This window comes from Atta cephalotes, assembly GCF_000143395.1.
Source record: "Atta cephalotes unplaced genomic scaffold scaffold00085, whole genome shotgun sequence".
Lineage (NCBI taxonomy): Eukaryota > Metazoa > Arthropoda > Insecta > Hymenoptera > Formicidae > Atta > Atta cephalotes.
Window position 1 is genome coordinate 403,971 of NW_012130149.1, and position 8,829 is coordinate 412,799.

The following is an 8,829-nucleotide window of genomic DNA, read 5'->3' on the forward strand; positions in this document are numbered from 1 at the left end:
TAAATAATAAAAAAATATTATGGCAAGAAAGCTTCTGAAAATTTAAATAAAAAAGTAAATTTTAAAATTTTTATTTTAATTAATAATTTCTGAGCCAGTTAATCTGTTATATCTCAGAAATTATTACTTAAAATAAAAATTTACAAATTACTTTATTTAAATTTTCGGAAACTTTCGTGCTGTAATATTTTCAGTCGCAAATTTTGGAACATTTTGCATACCAATTATTGTCAAAAATCAGATATAACTCCATTTTTTTATTATTTGAGTAACAATTTATTTGTGATATTTATTCGTAGAAAAAAATAGACAGAAAAAGATAGAAATAGATAGAAAAAGGTAGATTGAAAAATTAACAAAAAGAAAAATTAACAAAAAGTTGATTATTTTTTGTATTTTCTACGTGAAAATAAAATAATATTTCAAAAAATCTCATGCAGCATCATTGCCGCAATTTTTGTGTTGTAGAAGATGTCATCTTTTTTATTTCTTGACTCAAATGATGGAAAAATGAAATTATTTGGGTTTGGTAGCAACATTCTAATAGGTACATTATATTGCAACTGATGTATGTACACAATGTTGTCCTAAAATTTAAAAAAAATTTAATAAAAAATATAAGAGCAAGGCACAATCAATTTGCACTTTTGTGTATTATTGATATTATTTTATATATATATGAATTATATTATATGTTGTACATATATCTTAAAGTTTTATAATATATAATTTTTTAATTTTAATTGTAAAAAACAAATAAAAATACAATACATGTACTTAAAAATATTATATTACATCTATACATATATATTATTATATACAGGGTATTCGATAATTGTTCTAACGAAGTTTGTAGACATGTAGAGCGGATTAAACTGAGAAAGTCTTTTATCATTTTCAATTTTCGTAATAGTTAACAAGATATTAATTATAATAAGATATTACTTGTTAAATTCGGTTGCTATTGCCGAAAATTGATCTTCAATAATTTTTTACTCAAATATCATATCAACTTTACAGAAAAACTGCAAGAGATGAAAATTATTCATTTTCTTCTCATAGAACTCTACTAATTTTTTATCAATTTTTTATTGCATTTTCTCATTTTTATCAACGTGAGAAAATACGGTATTAAAAAATTTTGAAAAAATTCTAAAAAAGAGCTCTATGAGAAGAAAATAAACAATTTTTCTATAAAGTTGATAGTATTTGAGTAAAAAATTAGTATTTGAGTAAAAAATTGAAGATTAATTTTCGGCAATTTTTATTTAACAATTAATATCTTGTTAATTATTGCGAAAATTGTAAAATGGTAAAGGACTTTCTATCTCAGTTTAGTCCGCTTTACATGTCCACTTCGTCAAAACAATTGTCGGATTCATTCTATATATATAGATGTATTATATTATATATATAATACATTTGTGTATATATATATATCATAGATTTGATTCTGTTCTCCTTTTTATCTCGGCCTGTAATAGATAAGTTCAAAATATAGTGTTACGGAAAATATATTTAAGAAAACAATTTATATATTATTCATAAAAAATATATCTGCTTTTTCTTTCAGATATCTAGTTTTTGTGTATTTAAATCATAAGGATACATAATTTTGAAAGTTTTATCTGTGTATGTAAGAAAATGTTCTTATTGCATGTAAATGATAATAAAAGGAGGGTTACATATTTTATATTTTTATAATTAAAAAAAGGAAAGTTCCTACATCTTATGGAAAAATGTCTCTGTCGAATTGATTAATTAGTCGATTTGAAAGATATTTTTTCATAAGAATGATGTGGGGATGCGAGGTCTTTTGTCGAACATATGAGATTATTCTTTTACTTTTTTTAGATAATACAAAGAACAATAGTAAACAAAAGAAGTGCGTAATATCCTTTTATGATCGCAGTGACGCAATCAAAGTTGAAAATAAAAGTTAAAAAAATCTGAACTTTTACATACTTCTTAAAACCCATTTCCATTGTACGTAAGCATTGTAGCACAATTGATAATTTCTCTTGCAGCCAAACCAAGAGCACTTAGATCCCAATTTATTGATAAATAGCTTCTCTAATCCATTTTTATTTTGAATTTGGGCAGTATTCCTTAATAAATAGAAGAACATTTCCAAGAAAATCAAAACCTCTCGCAAATGCTGTTTGGTTAATACAAAATTCGACATTTCAAACACAGTAAAAATCAAGGTTTTTGTATGAAACTCAAAGCGATATAAACTGAATTATTAGCAGATGTTTAACCTCTCTGAAACCGCCAATATCAGCTGTCACTATGAACCATTCACAACAGCTGGAGCCATCTTTAAGGAAACGGATCGAACTAATTTGTACTCCCAATAATTAAATATACACAGTATTAACATAAATTGAATAATATTAATCACTTCTCCTTTTGTCATAAAATGTGTCATTTTAATGTACATTCAGGTTCGCGCCACATACAGACTATTTAGTGAGCTTTCAGTTCACTTGAAGAAAACGGGAAATTAATATAGTTCTATTAGTTAAGTGTTTTTATCAAAATTATTAATCAATTAGTCATTCTGTGACTGAAAGTCTTTTGAAGAAAGAAATATATCATTGTTTATTAACACACGACGCGTTTACTCAATAACGAAAACGGTCGATTGATTTTAATATCAAATCTATTAGTTACTTATATATCAATCAATTATTCGTTAATTGAAAAGCACTCGAAGAAAGGAACACATTACTGGTACAACAATAACACGACACGCATTCATTCGACGATAAGAAGCAGTCGATCAATTTTATTGATTAGGTATTAGCGTTGTCGAAACGCGAAATCACTTCTCCCTTGCTTATTACAATCTTCTGCTTCCGTGAGAAAAGAAAACACAATACAGTTTCGTTAACACAAGTTAGTACACAAACAAAGTAAGATTGCAGGACACGTTTAACGTTGAACTTTGCTTTGCAAAAATATACGGATGATGTAACAGTCATGTCGAAGCCTGTCCTAGTTGAGCGATCTTTCGAATCTAACGTGGAATTACATGTCCTCAATAATGTGTGATTTATGTATAACTGCTCTGTAATCTGTTGACAGTAATTATTACGAGCAGTAATATCCCCGATAACTTCAGCGATGTAATACCTGTCGTGTGATTCGTTCGTAGTAATTACTATATGGGCAGTACCAAATATTCCCAGTAATAACTATACATTCGGCAGTCGGTATTTTCCGTAAGGGAACATCATATTCGTAATAAAGGCTATTTAGTTACATTGTCCATTCATGAAAAAGATGAAAAGGTGATTGAGGTCCAATGTCAATGTGCAGCATCAAACGGTAAATGAAATCGAAAATAACTACAATTGTGGTTGTTGGAGAATACTTCTTTCAATAATAATAATTTTAAATATACAGTTTTGATGTCTAAAAAAAATTATTCATTTCATAAGAGGATGCATGCGATCATTTTTTTTAAAGTGGATTCAGGAAATCAGAAAATTTTTCCGTCACAGAAGTCGAATGTTTCTAACGCCGTTCTTCTCTGGCTTATGTCGGCACAATAAAAAAATATTGAACCAAAGGAATTAGAAAAAACTAACATTGAAAGTGCAGATTTATCAGATAATTCGTTGTTTTTAAAAGCTATACTCGATCAAGCAAAAAAGAAGCAATTAGATAGTTAACTATCAAGGCATAATTTTGTATTAGAAAGCCGAAAATTGATATTCCTACCAATATATCAATTGTTACTTAAGTTTTTACGAAAAAAGAAGTTCTGCGGATAATTTTTTAGAGTATTCCAGTAAAGAAATGTCGGAGGATTTATGTTGTGTGGCAGAAAAATTAGATCCCAGATTCCAAAGTAATACTCTATCTTGGCATGAATTTCAGCAAAATAACAGCACGATAGAATAAGCATCAAGAATATACGAAGCAGTACTGCGAAACGTTGAATGAGCAACAAATTATTGGAGCATCAAAAATATTCGTTTCACAAGCAATGCAACAAGGAAAAAGATTAGAGAAAGAGATTGAAGTCAAAATTACACAGTTACCTTTCCAAAATTGTGATCTATTCTTGCTACCTTCATTCCAATATTAGGAACATCGCCTGATATAGTAGCGATGATTTTATTTTTCGAAGTCAAATGTCCATCAAGTTCAAAAACATTTGATCAATTTTTACTATATGGAAAAATTAATGAGAAATGTAAAGCGCAAATGAATATGCAAATATTCGCTACTGGTAAAAAGAGAGGCCTTTTTTGCATTGCCGATCCAAAGTTTGAGACAGGTAGGAGACAATAAACAAGACAAGTAATCAGATTGTTTGGGAAGATTATGATAAACATTTCACAAAATCAATAATATTGAACACGCAGTTGCTTTCTGAAAAGATTATATTTTTCCTACAATAATACATTATTTACAAAAAAAACGGTAATATAATTTTAAATGGTAATTTTTAAATGGTAATATAATTTTAAAATACAATAAAGAAAAATAAGATATAATAACAAAGATATAACAACTGAATTTTTTTAACTCATACCCTTTCTCTATTGTGATGCCATTAAATTTTTATGATTGGCGTCTACAAATTAATTAACATGTTTAAATCCTCTGTCAGCCATAACACCGCATCCTTCTGAACACATTTAAAAATCCAAATTTTTCAATGATCAGGCTGTCGCTTATTTCATTTCCAAAATCATTCGAGACAAAATTAATAAACTTAAATCCGGGATCGCTGATGTTAGATATTTAAGAGTATTACATTTTTTTATTATATTCCAATCAAGTAAAAACTTGATTTACAGAATTCGTTGGTTTTTGAATTTGTATCTCAAAACAATCGATTATAGATTGTGATTATAGCTTGAAATGGAATTGGTAAAGCTTTTTTCACACTTATTGAGTCTGGAAAATATATTAGTTTTCAATACATGAGCTAAACTCGAAACAGTTGAATTAAATATATTGCTCGCCTGAACATATGCTATTCCAAATTGATTTCTTAGTCTATGAAACGTATTAACTTTTTTTCATTAAAATTAATTCAATATGATCTATTTGAATTCCAGTCTGTATAATATGTCTATAATCCATACCATTCATTTTAAAAATCAAGATAACATTTAGTATTAGTACTGATAAAATAATTTGTAATCGAAAGTGTTTTACATTTTATTTGTTTTTTACTTGTTTCATTCTCATTTGTTTCCTCTGAATGAGACTCGTAATCGCTCGAGATTGTCAGAAGTAAGGAAAATAATATCGAAATCGACAAAATTTTTGTGCACGATTGTTTGCTATCTCAGAGCGTTAACTCTCATTGATGGTATTATAATATTCTAAATAAGAGACTTAATTGGTAAACAACTTCATCAGACATAGAAATTGTAATATTACACGATACATTTTTACTGTGGCCGTAAATTAACGTGTACTTTTTTATGATGAACATTACTATAAATCGTGTCATTATTGAAACAGATACTAGAAGAGTGATCTAAGTTTATATCTTCAACCTGTAGATTGAACCGCTCTTTCCTAAATAAAAACTGTTTATGTAAGTTTTAGTTTATTTGTATTATTATAGTCTTACAATTAATCATTGGTTCAAGATCATACACTCACTTCAGAAATATTGGACGTTATTCCTTAGCTTTAACATCAAATAACGAAGAGCATCCTGTAATAATCAAAATACCTACGACTTCTGCTTTGCGTATTCGCTTTACAGAAGCAAGACGGAGAGGATAATTCGTTTTTTAATTAGGTTGACAAGAAGAAATATATAGCACAACTCCAGATTTCATTTTTGGAAACCATGAAATAAAAATGAACGTAATTGTCCATGTTGTCTTTTAGCTAGAAATATAACGATACAAAAAATAATTGTCATTGTGTACTGGATTGTGTTCCAATATTCATTGCCAGTGCTGAAAATCTATATACACATAACGTATACTATATTGGAGGTATATATCGGAAACATTTATATATTATATTGGAGCTTTTACCATATATATTATATTCTCATACATTTCAAGACTTTAGAAATAATTGATAGTAATAGCAATAATAATTTAATATTGATAAAATAATCCTTATGATAAAATAATCCTTGCCAACAAAAAAATTCAATTTTATTGATTCATCTGGACGTGCAAATTGAAACTATAATCTCGAGCAAATCAAAACTATAATCTCCTTACTGTTTCGTCGCATGGAACTGTCACAAAAACTTTATTTTTCATATTTTTACATAAGAGCACAAAACACTATTGATAATTAATCGATTTGTTCATGTTTGTTGCCATGTTGGTGCAGCTCAAATTAAATAAAAATCAAACACAGTATATATTACGCATACCATGGTGGAAGAATTACATGGTGTATCCAAGTGCAGCTTTATTATTTGAGCCAATCAGAATTAATTCCCAGTTACGTCACGTTTGGCGCTATATTCAAAATATATTAATTTCACTTAAATCTCTTTTTATTGATTTTTGAATGTATAAACATTCAATATTCAATTTTTTAATAATTAATTGATTTTCTATGTTAATAAGAAAATCAAATAAATTTTTTTACTTTTTGTTGTTTAACAATAACAATATGAAATTATAAATATTTAAATATAAAACATAAGATAAAAGTTCAAAATAAAAACAACATAGAGAATGTTAACATTTTGAAAAATATACTTTTTAAGTTTTGAGTTTTTATTGTCAGTAACTAAAATTTGTTAATTATTAAAATATTTTGATATTTCAATGTTTTCTGATACAATTTTTAATGTACAGGAAAATCCCCGGTTGATATAGGTCTCCTAAAGTGACATTCCCTTATTTCAGACACTAATTATTGCAGTTTATTAATATTAATAAAATCATGATCTGTTTAGCTAATTATAGAAACATAAACTCATAATTCGTTAATATTTGTGGCTTGTTTCTATACCAAATCAGCTAAATAAAGTGAATTCTACGAATGCGAAAATAAAATTCTTACGATTTTCTTTTGCAAATTGCGTGGTTTAAATAATAGTGACTATATTATTGATAATGTTACATCATTTTAAATGCTTGTAGTTTCCTAAATCAGTTTTATTTATATTATTTTTTCTTTTAGTCTTTTCATAATACGGTTTAAATTTAAAATTGGGATGCAGCGTAAATCGCCACACCTGTCTATGAAACAGATCATGAGTCTATTAACTAACTTAATCTTTATAATGCTGCTTTATAGTGTAGATAAATAGATAATAGTAATAGTAGATTGATGATATCAGTTGATTGATGACATCAGTTAGGAACCTGTGCGAAAAAGGATAAAAACTCCATGTTGCTGACCCGTCACATCCTTCTTCGCATGCGATTTTGACAACAACATCGTGACATTACTTTTGAATTCAGGTTGTCTCGAATAATTCCGGCACGTTCAAATAATCAGCCGCTGCGTTTTAAAATTGCTAAAACTTTATAAAGTATATTAGATATTTTACAAAAACAATAAATTTATTAACAAATTTATATATACATTATTGATAATATTGCCAAAATCAAAACCGAATTGTAGTACCAGAATGGTTTTGATAAATAATCATCTTTATGTTGACGCTCAAAATTTTTCAAATGACACGCGTACGTATATTGCTTATTGTCAGATTTAATAAATTTTCAGTGCGCTCATTTACATATGCGTGAATAGTTCAATGCTTGTTTAATCACATTATGAACGCTATAAAAATGTCCACACATGCTTTTATTCTCTGCCTGCCAAATAATTTTAAAATACGAAGGCATTAGTCCTTTTCTAATAAATAGCGTTAGACAAGAACAAGAGCTGTACACACAGAGTTGCGTTCAGAATTATCACGTATGTCATTTTATTTTATTTAATATTTGATAAACAACAAGGACAATAACACTTGTGCATCCGGACGACAATTCTGAACATGACATTGATAAATACGCACATGCAGAACTCAAATATTATTTAGAACGGGTCTGCAATAGTCCTTGTATTCTTTGAAAAAGAAAAAAAATGAATTACACAAAGAAATTTCAGTATTATTAATTGTATTAATGATCATACACATAATTTCTTGAGCACTAAAAACAAAATCTTACAGTTATAGCAAAAATTATCCAGATACGAAAAAAGCGATAATTCTAGATGGAGTAGCAAAATATTTATTTGCGTGATAGTAATTATTAGATTCTTATTATTTATTAGGTGTACAACTTTGCTTCCGCCGTTTTCCTATAGATGGCTTTAGCAGTAAGTGGTGGTCGAAATAAATAGATCATAGACGTCATACAATAAATTTGGGCATCTGTCAACATAACCCCATAAAAACATTAGTCGATTTGTATCTGCATCATAAAGTTATTCTCGATTGAAAAGTCAGTTTACGAGCCAAATTCTCGTCATTTGCGGGAGGTTTTAATTTTTTGCTTCAATATGAAGAAATCTGCGACTGAGGCTCATCGAATGCTCTCAAATACTTATGGTGAGGCCGCTATTAATGAAAGAACGTGTCGTGAGTGGTTTCAACGCTTCAAGAATGGTTATTTTGACGTCCAAGGTCATGTTCTGTATTTGGTGGGACCAGCTCGGGGTAGTGTATTATGAACTGTTAAAACCGACGAAACAATCACAGGCGATCGCTATCGAACGCAATTGATGTGTTTGAGCCGAGCATTGAAAGACAAACGGCCGCAATACAACGAGAGACACGATAAAGTGATTTTGCAGCATGACAATGCTCGACCCCATGTTGCGAAAGTGGTCAAGATATACTTGGAACGTGAATGGGAA